The sequence below is a fragment of the Nymphalis io genome, chromosome 10 (genome assembly GCF_905147045.1).
Source record: "Nymphalis io chromosome 10, ilAglIoxx1.1, whole genome shotgun sequence".
In the NCBI taxonomy this organism is placed as follows: domain Eukaryota; kingdom Metazoa; phylum Arthropoda; class Insecta; order Lepidoptera; family Nymphalidae; genus Nymphalis; species Nymphalis io.
In genome coordinates, this window is record NC_065897.1 from 8,661,254 (window position 1) to 8,676,270 (window position 15,017).

General features: G+C 37.2%; 1 long non-coding RNA gene across 2 annotated transcripts; it reads left to right on the forward strand.

Moving 5' to 3' along the window:
* The first annotated feature begins 2,015 nt into the window (after positions 1-2,015).
* On the forward strand, positions 2,016-3,135 carry LOC126771189 (uncharacterized). Of its 2 annotated transcripts, none has more exons than XR_007669519.1 (2): positions 2,016-2,255; positions 2,899-3,135. It is a non-coding gene; the product is annotated as an uncharacterized LOC126771189 (long non-coding RNA). The 2 variants fall into 2 exon arrangements; XR_007669518.1 differs by having other exon boundaries at positions 2,904-3,135.
* Positions 3,136-15,017: the final 11,882 nt, after the last annotated feature.

The following is a 15,017-nucleotide window of genomic DNA, read 5'->3' on the forward strand; positions in this document are numbered from 1 at the left end:
GAAAAGTGGATACAGTAACAGTAGCTGCCTGTTAATGTCCCACTGCTGAGCTAAGGCCTCCTCTCCCTTTTGAGGAGAAGGAAAAGTGGATACTCTACGATAATCGAAAGCGCTCGTCGCAATGGTCAGTTCTCCAATTACCCTGGAGACCCAGCCAAATCCTGCCCTAAACGAAAATTGACTCAGAAAAAGTTACTTGTGAGTGTTTGGTGTTGGGTGGTTCACTACAGCTTTCTAAAATCTGGCCAAACGATTACGGCAGATATCTATTGTCAGCAACTGCAAACCATGAGGGAAGAACTAGCTCCTAAACAAACGAGATTGGTCAATCGCGGCCACTGCTGCTACACGACAACGCAAGACCACACACTGCACAACAAACAACCACTGAGTTAGATGAGCCACAATTGGAATGTCTATGACATCTACCGTACTCCCCGGACCTTGCTCCAACAGATTACCATTTTTCCGGAGTTTGGACACCTTCTTACAAGGAAAAAAATTCAACTCCGATTCGGCAGTCCAAAACGCCTTCGAAGAGTTTATTGATTCTCGCCCCCGTAAAAAAGTAAAAGTAAAAGTAGTAAAGGGATCAATGAACTACCTATGGCAAAAGTGCATAGATAATAACGGTGCATACTTTGATTAATTAAATATATTTTACAAAAAAAATTGACTTTATATTCCTCACGTACAAAACGCCAATTTCATATGTAAGGACCTAATACTTATTTGTTATAAATACGCCTGATTCTTGTGAACCTTACTTAAGCTTCTTTCATTTTACTCGTAATAAGGACTGTACTTTGTGTTTAATGAATAAATAATTATCAATTCCTATTATGTTTTTTTTAAACTTTGATATTTTCTTTTGATAAAGAGTATCAAGAAGTGGATACCTTATTTCAATATGGAGAAGCCAATATATCTGAAATCTATTTTAGGTAAAACTTAGCTTTATATTTTATATATTAATGTTATAGTTATGACAAAAAAGTGAAACAAAAAAAAGTGGACAAAAAATGTTTAAAGTATTATTTAGTGGTAGGACTTTGTACACACCCATTTTGGTAAGTGCCACCCTCTCATCACATATAATACCACAAACAAACAACTATAAATAAGAATTGTTGTGTTCCGGTTTGAAGTGTGAGTGAGCCAGGGAAATTACAGGCACAAGAAACATAACATCATAGTTTCCTAGGTTGGCGTCGCATTGGCGATGTAAGGAATAGTCAATATTTCTTACAGTGCCAATTTCTATAATGCTTGTCGGTAGAAAATGTGATGAGTGGGTGATACTTACCCAGACGGGCTTGAACAAAGGCTTACCACCAAGCAGGTATATATGTATAATAGTTTTTCTAGTTTTTATTGGATAATTATTTATTTATGTAATGCTTACACTATAAAAATAAAGAAATTCAACTAATTTCAAATCAATCGATCGACGGGAAAGGGGTAAAAATTCAAATACTAAATTTGACCCAAAGTCCAACAACAATCAAGTTAAATAAAACCGTTTCAAAAAAATGCGCTCCAAAAGTTGTAAGAAAATTAATAATAACAGTTTTATATATATAATCCCTGAATTTTTTATCTCATCATCAATTCAAAGTTTAAGAGCTCATGCTGGTAATTTAACGAGGACGATATTAAAGAAACCAAAATATTCCTTCTTTTTTTTCTTCTTAGCTTAGACGTTTAGCTTAGTCGTCTCACTAATGTCATCATATCCTAGAGCTAGAAGACCGGCAGTAGCTCTGGACAGCAGATGAGTAGACGCTTCCAATACGAAGCCACTCCGCATGACAGCTTCACAGAACAGATTTGCTCAAAACCTTGGGGCTGATTGCAAATACACGCAGAGGAAAAAAAAGTTCTAGAATATATTGATAAAATATATACCTGTTTTCATAAAAAATAAATATATTTTCAATCTAACCTTATCAAATATACTATTGCAGTGTTTCATATAAAGTTATCCAATTTATATTTAATGTGAAAACAATATTTCTGATCGTTAATACGGACTTCCGTAGTTAACTAGGAAAATAAAGTGCAGTTTTGATAAAAAAAAATTTATATTTGTTATATGTTTAAATCGCCAATTGATTCATTTTAACGTACATACAACATAATTGGAGTTGACAAACGATGGTGATGTGCGTTTTTTTAAATTGCTATTAAATAAATTTTACGAAAATATTTACACTGATAACGTAACGTCATTTGAGGACCAGCAGTGCTAATTTGTAAGAACTTATGTTGATGTAATATTTTGATGCGTGTAATCTGGAAATATATTAATATTATGGTCAATGTCGTATACTACTTTCTGACATTTCGCGACCGTTTTCTGCGGCGAGTTTCGAGTTTCTTCTTATAAAATATCCGTAATACACTGCCTCGTTAGCCCGGTGGCTAGATGTAAGGTCGCAAACTTGGAGGTCTAGGGTTCAATTCCCAGGTCAAGCCATTAAAAAGTTATTGGATTTTTCTGACAGAAAATTCTCAGTAGCAGCCAGGAGTCTGGAAGTTAGAAGTGTGTACACTCCCATACCTCGGAAAACACGTAAAGCGGCTGGTCCTGAGCTCTTTCCGGTCATGTCGGATTGGCGTCCCACTGGATTATGAGATCTGGGGAATAGAGACAGCACTTGTGTTTGCGCACACACCTGTGCAGTATAATATCTCCTGCGCAGTTGGCTAATCTCGCTTGAAATTTGCCGCCGTGGCCGAAATCGGTCTGGCCATTATTAATAATACAGTAAATGCAGAATGTCGCGGAAAATATATTACATTAAATTTTCACTAGCTTTAAAATTTACAATTACCCTTTTTATCATATATATCATATTTTTATATACTTTGATTATTTAGTATTTTAAATTTAAGCACAGATAAATGGACCGCGGATAATAAGGGACTCCAAGTATAATGCGCTGTTGCGAGTCAACAAATCCAAGTGTTCTACTTTCAAACCGACACGTCCTGAAAATTCTGAAATAAATGGGAACATGTACCGAGTGACTTCCTTATTCTAATTGAGATACACGTATTTAACTCTTAAGAATGCAGAAAACTATAAATTTTAAATAGTTTTAAAATTAAATAAAATACAATTCATATTGATTTTCTGTATTATTTTAAACACTAAGGGATACCGAACAGTTACTCTTTATTACACGTTTTTCTGTAGCCTATCTAATAGGACAGGACCTCGCCAGTTAGTCTAGTGTTAGTCATTAAAAATTAACAAAGTCATATAAATTTTAGTTCATGATTCACTCATTTTTTATATTGAAGAGATATATTAACATATAAAAAAAATTTGATCTTTAGTATTAATAATAAATTATTATTGTATCACATCACTTTATTATAAACCGTTAATTTGTTTATAACCTTTCTTATTATTTTTGTGTTAAATTAAAAACAAGCTCTTTAGTTTTTATTTTATATAATAAATAAGCTTGATAGCTTGAACGCTTAGCGCGTTCTCAGAATGCCTGTACATTTCTGATTTGAAAATACTTTTTGTGTTCGATAGCCCATTTATTAAGGCCATAAACAATATACCGCCGCATAAACCGCGGGGTGATCCCCGCTAGTAATATATAAATCATACAATAAATACGTTAACAGATATTGAAGTATATCTATATAATAAATAATAAGTAAAATGGTAAAAAACCTAATATTTTTTAAACCAACACAAACTCTTTTTAAAACGTTATTGAATGACTAAATCAGCTGCAAATTTTGGTCTTTAAATAACCAGCACTCAAAAGCTATCTATTTACCTAGAATAGGAAAAACTATATTTTTAATGTTTGCATAAATTCCATTGTATGTAAACATTAAAAATATAGTTTTAAACATGCTTCAAACATGTTATTGTACCAAAAAAGATCGGACCCAAATCGGAAAAAACGGACAGACACGTCAGAAAGGGCCCGTTTAAATATGAAAAAACAAAACACTTCTAACGGTGAAATTAGAAGAATTGTCTTGTTTAAGTATCATCACATTAGAAAGATCTACATAAATTAAATAAAGAAACTACATATCTTATTTACCATTTTTAATTTTAAATAAACAGTATTTTTTCGCTAGATGAACGAATTGCGATTTAAAGGAAAACCTGCTAATATTCTAACCACCATTCCACGTGGTCATTATTTATACAATAACTTTTTTTTTACTTTTATTTGTATATACTTAAAGCCTTTATGTAATTTATTATTGAATATAAATCATTTTTGAAAATTTGCCTGTATGTACACTCAAAATGAACACAACTTTTCTTTTCCATGAACCATCAACATTCTTGAACATGAAAAAGAAAATTTTATAAAGGCAATAAGTATATTTAATTATTGTTATGTAAGTACACAACTATACATTATGATAATATAAATAAATTTATAAATTAAACACCGAGTAAAAGAAAGAAAGAATATTGCAAAGTGTGTAATCTCTAAAGGGTATTATACCACCAATAATTGTGAAAAATTGTAATGTGCTATATACTAAAATAATCAGAATAATTATAAAAATATAAATGATCATCATCATTTCAGCCAGTACACGCCCACTGCTACTTATAGATTTATTATGTATCACTCCAACCTTTAATGTCCTCTGCTCTCCGAATCCATATTTTACTTATAGAATATTACCAACTTATATTAAGAGTTTAAGAAAAAAGCGACTGTTTAGTTAAAGACTGATTTCGCTCTTTCTGACATCATTGTTTTGACATTCTAAAAAAAGAAGACAAAGCATTGTTTAACTAGTCACTCGCTAAGCAACTTTTATAAGTAAGGCCTGTTTAGTGCAAATTAACAAGTTATATAATGGTATTTTTCGATTATGTCAGAAAATTGTCCTGGCACCTGAGCTTACAAGCATGCCAACTGCTTAAATGCGATTGCAGTTATAATAAAATAATTAGATATAGTTAGTTTCTCTCAAACAAAAAAAAAACATTTCAAAAGTAAATTCCGCGAAGATATTTAATTCCATGAAATGACTAATATGTAATAATGTAAGCCGAGATGGCTCAGTGGTAAGCACGCCTAAATCTTAACCGATGATCGTGGGTTCAAACCCAGGCAAGCACCTCTGAATTTTCATGTGCTTAATTTGTAATTATAATTCATCTCTGCTTTACGGTGAAAGAAAACATCGTGAGGAAACCTGCATGTGTATAATTTCACCGAAATTCTGCTACATGTGTATCCCACCAACCTGCACTGAGGCAGCGTGATGCAATAAGCTCCAAACATTCTCCTCAAAAAGGGAGAGGAGGCCTTTAGCCCAGCAGTGGGACATTCAAAGACTGTTACGGACTAATAAGGTTAAAAAACTTTCAAATAAAAACGTAAAACCAGACAGAGTCAATATGTTTATTATCAATACGTTCATCTTAAATTTTCTAGTGAGTCCCATTTCTTTATAGAATTATGAGAGTACGGAGCAGGATATTGGAATTTATATTATAAAGCATGAGCCCCGACTGAGTTAATCTGTTAATATTGAACATTTTTCCCATAAGGGTAAACCATTCCTTTCGATAGATTTAGTATATATAGAACAAGTGTTTACATTGTATGGGCATTTTATTAACTAATAAAAAATCCAGGCTTGGTGGTAGGGCTACTAGTATGTTCCTGTAAAAAACAGAACATCTACTCGACCACCTTTTACATGAAAGTGAAGATACGGGTGAAAACTAGCATATCTAATTACAATCGGGACCACGCATACAGCGTAAGTAACACAGAAATTGGAAATTGTTTTTTATTACAATTTATTATAACTAAAGTATACTAATAAGTATATATAATTATTATTTATAAATAAAAAACTTTGTCGGTTGATTGAGCTATTATTTCATTATTCAGTTACAAGACTCTTTGGTCCATACAAATTGTAAAAAGACGTAGGTATGTTAGTAAGGTGAAAAATAATAAAATAGCAAAATGCGAAATTTATCTATCAAGGCTAGTAATATTTTAAAGATAATTGTCGTTACTTTGTTTTTAAAATTAAAAGCAGAAGCTGAAATTTGTTAAGATTCTGACGCAGACTTTCACAGGAAGAAGCACGTTGGAGGGTCGTATCCGGTTACGGTCTGTGGTTAAGTGTTCCATCCGGTTCTTTTACACGTGATGGATTATCTTTCTCATGATTTTATTATCATATATTATCCGTAACAGCCTGTGAATGTCCTCTCCCTTTTTGAGGAAAGTTTAGAGCTTATTCCACCACGCTGCTTCAGTGCGGGTTAGTGGAATACAAATGTGGCAGAATTTCATTGAAATTAGACACATGCAGGTTTCCTCACAATGTTTTCCTTCACCGTAAAGCACGAGATTAATTATAATTAGAAATTAAGCACGTGAAAATTCAGTGGCATTTGCCCGGGGTTGAACCCACGATCATCGGTTAAGATTCACGCGTTCTTACCACTGGGCCATCTCGGCTCTCATCATATATTATCATATGTTATATTTTTATTTAAGTAAAGTAACTTCCTGTAAGCGTTCCACAGCTGAACTAAGGTCTTGGAGCCTATTCCACTACGCTGTTCCAACGCGAATTGGTTGCTTATGTGTCAGACTTTCATTCGACACATGCAGGTTTCCTCACGAAGTTTTCCTTCACCACTGTATGAAATTAATTATACTTACCATGGGTTTGAACCAGCAAGTTTCGGTTGAGATTCAGGTGTTGTACTAGTGGCTACAATTTGGCTTTTGGAAATACTTAGCCTATTTCAATATAGTATATATTTAGTATTTATAATTATTAACAAAGGTATTAAAATAATAATATGCTAAATACCATGATTTATGTAAAATAATACCAGTCATTGACATCATTCACGAACCACCTGCGTTTTTAAAATATTGTGATATTTATGTTATCCGTGTACTTACAAATATATTGAATAATATAAGGTATATCAACAGCCAATCATTGTCCACTGCTGAACATAAGCCTCTCCCAAGGTGCACCAAAGCTCCCTGTCCTCCGCCTTCCGCATCCAGTTGGTGCTCGCCACCTTCTTATATAGGGTATGTGTGTATATTTCTCAATTTTTTTTATTTTAATTGTAAGATTATATTTAAATATTCCTAGAAACTTAACATATCAAAACTTTACTGATGCAAGATATGTACTGTGGTAGCTTACGTTACCTTTATTCTCCTATTATATGTTTAAATATATGCATTTTAAGTGTATTTTATATATATAAATAAATAAACGACTTCTTTATTTAAACATGGTTACAAATTGGGTCTAACATTTAATCTATTTACATATGTATCAAATCACATCGCAAACATGAGTCAAGTTAAACATTACAATATTTATAAAATATAGTTTTACAAAACAAATAGCATAAAAAATAAGCTATATTGATATAAAATTTAATTATTTCGAAGCCGGAACTCTAGTTACGTCAGTAATACAATTACAGCAATTTATTAGTGAAAATATCGGTGCAACGACTGCGTTTTTAATATAGTATAAAATATACATTTACTGACATATAGTATTTAATATCTGCTCAGTGAAGACAGCTACAGCCTTATTCAAGTAAGTCGTACAAGCGTTATTGATCTTTTTAGATAAACAGTGCAATATATTCTTAATAATAATTTAATAAATTTAATAATAAATTAATCTAAACTAATTTGAAATCAAAATCTCATTGACCAGCTCAAAGACTAGTAGATATAAAGTACCAACACAACTGTGATTTCTATGTCCCGAATATCATATTTTGATAGACCGGTAATCGGACAGACAGACACAGGTAGGTTTTACGACTAAAGGTTTTTTTCGAGTTACGAGAGTGTTTAAACACTGTAAACTCTACACTTCGGGCTGTTGACCTGAACCGAATTTAAAACAGTACTTGGAATCTCAAGTCTTATAAACTAGTCACTAGATCAATGAATAAACTAAACAACAAGACTACTGGGCGAAATTATACATTTAATAATTTCGAGATGGAAAAATTTCCAGATCGATGGGGACTCGTTAGCGGCGTAGATTGAAATAGTGTGTACGAAATACTTCATCCATCACCCGTCCATTAAGTTGACAATCCATTTAAAGCGCAATTTACACCCGAGGCAACGTATATACTCCCAACTTTCAATTTACACTTCATTTCAGTGGCTTGTTCTGTGGCGTATGCGTGCATTTTTACAAAACCACTCCAAATATACATATGTACAGGTTTTGTACATTATTTAAGCTTTATGTTTTAGTTTTATGTCAAATAAAGATTTATTTATTTTATTTTCATTTTAAATTATGATTATTTATATAATCCAACTGATTTTTAGATATTTTGTAGGGATGTGCTTAGAAATGCTTACCTTGAATTTCCTCCGTCATAATACTAAAACTCTGATAGTATACTTTTTTTACGCTCTATAAATTATATTTTTTTCATTCGCCTTGAATTTCACCTTAACTTTGATTAGCATCTCATACTTCATACGTCATAAATGGTAAAATTGTAATTATTTATCATTGTCGTTGTATGCCATCCCGTTATCAAATAAAAATAAGTATTAATAGAAATAGTTAATAATATAGAATGGTGATTTTATTCGCTTATTCAATTTCGTACCCATGATATTTTTTATAAATATTTATAACAATGGGTCATCTGAAACATTAGTAGTTATAAAAGATTAACACAAATGTATATTCATTTTATTATTACTTCCCTTGTAGATTAATCACAACTTTTATTATCCACATTGTTTTCATAAGAAGCAATCATTTAGTGCTGTAAAATCTTGAAGACTTTTACAGCACTGAATGACGCCAAAATTATACGAATAGTGATCTACAACCATAGAGCCGCAGAGTTTTATCAATTTAAATTTGAATAAAAAATAAACTATTCAGCCTTCTTAATTATGTGACCAGCCAGTAAGTAATAATACTAGGTGCAGATCTAATGTGTGAAGTGTATCTATTTAATTTTTAGCTAATCATGTGTATCAACGAATGTACCGCTAGTAAGGAAAAGTTTTACGAAACCGACAGAAATACAAAAACATACATGCAATTATTGGTATATAATGCTAGTTATTTTGAAAAAAAAATCCCTTTAAATCAAGAGTTCTTAATTATATGACCACAACTGATAGGTAATGTACTTATTTACTTGGTCATGTGTATATAAAATTTGAATAGCAAGATAAAGTGTATTATTTTTTTTGTTCCAAATAAGTGGAAATGTTTTACGAACCGAAGTATTTAAAAGCAAAAAATATTGAGGATATCATGAACACCGAATGAATATATCATATTTCGTTTCAACGTGTATACTACACAAATAAAAGTAGGACATTTACTTCGACGTTGAATTACTCTGACGATATCAAACTCTTTGCTTTACCGTTTTCAAATGCGCTACAAAATCATCTAATGCAAAATGTATTTTTTTATATATTTTGTTCTTTGTCAATTCATATATATTCGTATATTTACTGGCAGAATATTGTGAAGCAAGCAAATTAACCTAGTGGTAAGAACGCGTGAATCTTAACCGATGATCGTGGGTTCAAACCCGGGCAAGCACCACTGAATTTTCATGTGCTTAATTTGTGTTTATAATTCATCTCGTGCTTAACGGTGAAGGAAAACATCGTGAGGAAACCTGCATGTATCTAATTTCATTGAAATTCTGCCACATGTGTATTCTACCAACCCGCATTGGAGCAGCGTGGTGGAATAAGCTCCAAACCTTCTCCTCAAAAGGGAGAGGAGGCCTAAGCTCAGCAGTGGGACATTAACAGGCTGTTACTGTAAGCAAATTAATAAAATAATCACATATCTACTCATATAAACTTTAATCGTATTAAAATGCAAAATTGCATCGTATTGAGTCATTTAACTTTATATTCGACCCGTGAATAATAATTTAGCCACGTATCATGTTACACGTGATATAATATAGAAATATACTTTATTGTATACTAAAGTACCAGCAAAAAAGAATGAATACTGAATACGGAAAAAAAATACCAAATGAAAATTTAAAAAAATACACCTCCTTACGTGTACTAATCATCTCAATTTTTATTTTTTAAATAAATATAAATATATATATACACAGTACTATAGCTAGATATACATGCATATAAATAAATAATATATACATAAACATACATATCTAATATACATACATATAGGTAGTAAACAACACCCCCTGATAATTTTATAAAGATAAATAATACGCCTTGAGTCGGATTTTAAATGTGTTAATAGTTTGAGATTGTCTTAAGTGGAGTGGTAAAGAATTCCATAGGCGAACTGATTGGACAGAGAGAGAATTGGTATAAAAAGAAGAAGAGTGAGAAGGAATTTTAAGAATTAGATTATCGTCAGATCGTAGGATGCGGCCGTGCGAGTCCTTAAGGAATTCAAAACGGTGTTTAAGATAGTGAGGAGAATTTGGATTAAAAAAGTATACAGTAAAGAAGAGAAAGAATATGAGTATTCCTGCGAAGACGGATTGGGAGCCACTCGAGTTTTTTGCGAAATTCAGAAATGTGGTCAAATTTACGGAGTCCGAGTATATACCGAATACAAAGATTTTGAATACGCTCGAGTTTATTTAATTGCTCCTCTCTTAGGTCAAGATAGCAGGTGTCAGCGTAATCAAGGATGGGCAGGAGGATGGCTTGAGCTAACGCAATTTTGGTAGGAATAGGTAGAAAATTACGTAATCTACGAATGGACCCAATTGAGTGAAACATTTTCCTGCTCACTTCGCTTATTTGTGACATCCATGAGAAATTTTGATCTATATATATTCCTAAATGTTTAACTTTGCTGCTTAATGAAATTACAGTATTGTTAAAGACAACAGGTGGTAAACAAGAATAGTCTACACGAGGTAATAATTTATAACTGCCAATTATAATAGCCTGGCTTTTAATAGGATTTACTCTGAGACCAAAAGAAAGACTCCACTTTAAAATTTTGTCTAAGTCGGAATTAATTAATTGAATAGTATGTGGTAGGTCAGTAATTTTCGCAGAAGGAGGCCGCGGAGCGGGAGCGGAAAGAGGACGCCGCTGCAAACCTGCTCCGCCGAAGAAGACTGGGGAGAAGAATGAGGCGCTATGCGCACCTTCTCCCTCCGCCGCAATAGGCGTCGCTGGGACTAGGGGGTTCTCAGTACCCTGGTAATCCCCATAGAGAATGGAGGCCGGCATACGCAGGCCACCCGTCAGAGCGTCGCGGTAGCATGCGCAAGCGATCTCGTGGCGCTCCTCGTTATGACGGAAAGGGTACCGCTGGTTTTTAGTGGGTATTCCGTTGTTCAGGGCGCACTCGGCGCCTCGGACATCGGCGAGCCCCACATACCCCCCCACTGTTCCCGTGGGGGAAACGCGTAATGCATTTTTCTAGCGTAAAAAAAAAATGTCAGTAATTTTGGAATGGGCATAAATTTGGAGATCGTCAGCATACAGGTGGTAGGAAGAAGAAATATGTTGACTTACAGAGTTAATGAAAATTGAAAATAGAAGAGGAGATAAGACACCGCCTTGGGGAACACCGGCACTTACCGCCAACCAGTCCGAGTAAGAATCCTGGTTTTTTTTTTTTTATATGCGCCGGGATGTCAAATGACTCTACTCCACCTGATGGTAAGTGATAGTAAAGTCCAAACGCGACGACGGCCAGTACAGTCGGGAAGAATGTTCTGTACTAGCCGTCACCGCCTTGCCGGCCCGCAAGATGCCTCTTCACGCCTCGTTTGAAGGAACCCGGGTTGTAAGAGGAGGGGAACACGTGAGCTGGTAAGGAATTCCATTTTTTGGTAGTGCGACAAAGAAAGGAGTTGCCAAATTTCTTTGTGCGCGATGGAATTGATGTCACAGTTAGGCGGTGACATCGAGAACCAGCTCGCGTGGACTTAAGAAGGAAGGGGGAAGCAGGAATTAGAGAGAATAATTCCTCAGAGCACTCGCCGTGATACAGTCGATAGAAAGCGCTCAGTGCTGCTATCTCGCGACGCAATTGTAAAGGTTCAAGGGTGTTTGTGACCTTTACGTCGCCAATAATGCGTACTGCACGTCGCTGCAACCGGTCCAAGGCCTCCAGTAGGTACTTAGCGGAGCCATCCCAAAGGTGCGAGCAATATTCAATCCAAGACCGTACCTGTTTTTTGTATAACAGGCACAGTTGTAGTGGAGTGAAAAAACGCCGCACCTTGTTCAGAACTCCGAGTTTCCGTGAAGCTGTTTATATAATAGCCTCGATGTAATCCCTTGGACTAAGGTCGCAGCGAACGTCCATCCCCAGCATGGCAATTTTTCTTTGTATCATCAGCGGTGTGCCACAAAGGGAGGGATGAGGGTAAAATGTTGACTTTTTCGCTGTGAGAGCGCATACCTATGTTTTCTTGGCATTAAACTCAACAAGATTATCAGAACCCCATTTGGCGATGAGCTCTAACGTCCTATCGAGTTCAATGACAAGAATCTCCCGCCTCTCCTCAGTTTCCACCCACCCAGCCACTGCGCGTCCGTGGTATCCATGGTACCATGCACTGTACTATCATCTGCATAGCAATGTATGTTCCCAAGAGAGAGCATATCATTGATATGCAAAAGAAAGAGTGTGGGAGATAGCACAGATCCCTGGGGGACCCCAGCATTCACTACATAGAATTGTGAAGCGCAACTATCTACTAAAACACGAAGGCTACGCTTGTATAGGAAGCTGGCAATCCAGGTGCATAGCTGAGCAGGCAGACCATATGCCGATAGCTTCGAGAGAAGACTTCTGTGCCAGACCCTGTTGAAAGCCTTGGAGATATCGAGGCTGACAGCCAAAGATTCTCCATTGTTGTTGATAGTTTCACCCCAGAGGTGTGTTACGTACGCTAGAAGATCACCTGTGGACCGTTTTGGTCGAAACCCGTACTGACGATCATTAATTAGATAGTGATCTTGTAGGTAATGGATCAGTTGGTTGTTTAGAATCCGTTCCATCACCTTACAAAGTACTGAGGTGATAGCTATTGGTCGATAATTTGCCGGGTCAGACCGATCCCCTTTTTTGGTAACAGATTGCACATTAGCTCTTCTCCAAGCCTCCGGCACACATCCCGAAGAGAGAGAAAGTTGGAACAGGTGCGATAACACAGGAGACAGCTCCGCCGCGCACTTCTTCAGCACTATGGCTGGTATTCCATCAGGACCGATAGCTTTCCGTATATCAAGTGATTGCAGCTCCGCACGCACATCACGTTGCCTGATTTTGATGTCAGGCATCGTGTGGCCACATGAAGGTATTGTTGGTGGCTGCGCACTACAATCATCGATCACAGAGTTGTCGGCAAGGAGTTTAGCCAGGAGGTCGGCTTTCTCCTGTGGACTGTGAGCTAGCGATTCGTCCGGATTTCTGAGCGGTGGCAGCGAAGGTTGGCAGAAATTGTTTTGCACAGACTTGGTCAGACGCCAGAAGCTACGGGATGCGAAATAAGGATGATCTCATCAGCAACAGCAGCGGCACTAGCTGTTGGGTCATTCCCACTGAAGCAACGTTCCTTCCAAGGGACTGACGCATAGTAATCGCGCATACCGTCACAATCTGCCGACTTATAGTGCCAAACGCGACGTTTGCATACCGCTGATGGCGGCAGCTTGGCCTGTGGCACTTTGGTAGATATAAGGTTGTGATCCGAAGAACCAAGTGGAACTTGAACCACAACCTGATATTCCACCAGGTGAGAAGTCAGCAGAAGATCCAGTAGAGAAGGCGCTTGCCCATCAATGTCTGGGATCCTGGTGGGCTGATCAACTAGTTGGGTCAAGTCATGGTGAGAACAAAAGCATGAGCAGTTCTTCCAGCATGGTAAGTTTTGAGGAATTTCAACCATGATTCATGGTGAGCATTAAAATCCCCCAAAAACACCAATTCCGCGTTAGGAAACTGCTCTTGCGCAGCATCTGCCACCCGACTAAGATGGTCAAATAGTCGGCTTGTCTCCAAGTCACCATTGTGGGATCTGTAGAGGCACACGTAGACTCGACTCTGTCGAACCAGGTCCACATGTACCACCAACATCGAGAAGGAGGGGTCCTCCAAGCAGCGCAATCGGTGACAACAGACATCCGCCCTGACGAACAAGCATACTCCGGCTTTCGCTTTGAAACATTCTTCAAGCATGTAGCCGGGATAGTTAAGGTAGCTGGTGTCGGCAGGGTGGAGTATTTGCGTCTCCGTGAGAAACAACATTGCTGGCCGTAATGTCTCGAGATGGTTGTGGTGTTGAGGTTAGCGTGGAGTCCTCGGATGTTAGAGAACTTGACCTCAAACAGCGTGGGTATAGTGGGGGTTTGCACCGCTGAACGACCGTTATTTCTTAGTTGCGCTACAATTTGGAAAAAATAAGGAAAAGAGACGTGAAGCGAGCGCCGTATTGCCACGATAGGGATGGGCAAAGTATGGAGGCGTGTTTTCCCAAATGGTTTTCAAAAGGGAAAATATACTGATCCGCCGGTCGGAAGGGCCCCCGAACCCCCCCGGAAGTGGCCGCCGGGACCCCACCTTCCGGTCACCAACCGGCACGACGGTCCACCTCGAGATTATGCGTGGCCTGGTGAGGCAGCCTCGCGAGCTGGTTAGGCACGCTCGGGCCCCTGTACTATGCCGCGGGCGGCCAGCGTAACAGCCATTTCTTCAGGTCTCCCTGTCCGGCAGGTCAATACGGTTTCCTCCGGCATTGGTTCAACAGCCGTCTCCACTGGACCAACACCCATCGCGGCAATACTCGCTCGGGCACTGGCTGTACGCTGGCTGGCCTCGAAACGCGGCTGCAAGCCACTTCACGAGTTTTTCACCAAGCGTACGGTGGTAACAAGCCAGGCGGATGCTAGCATCCTACCACCAGATGAGCAGATGGTCGCTCAGATATCCCTTAGTCGCCTCTTACGACACCCATGGGAAAGAGA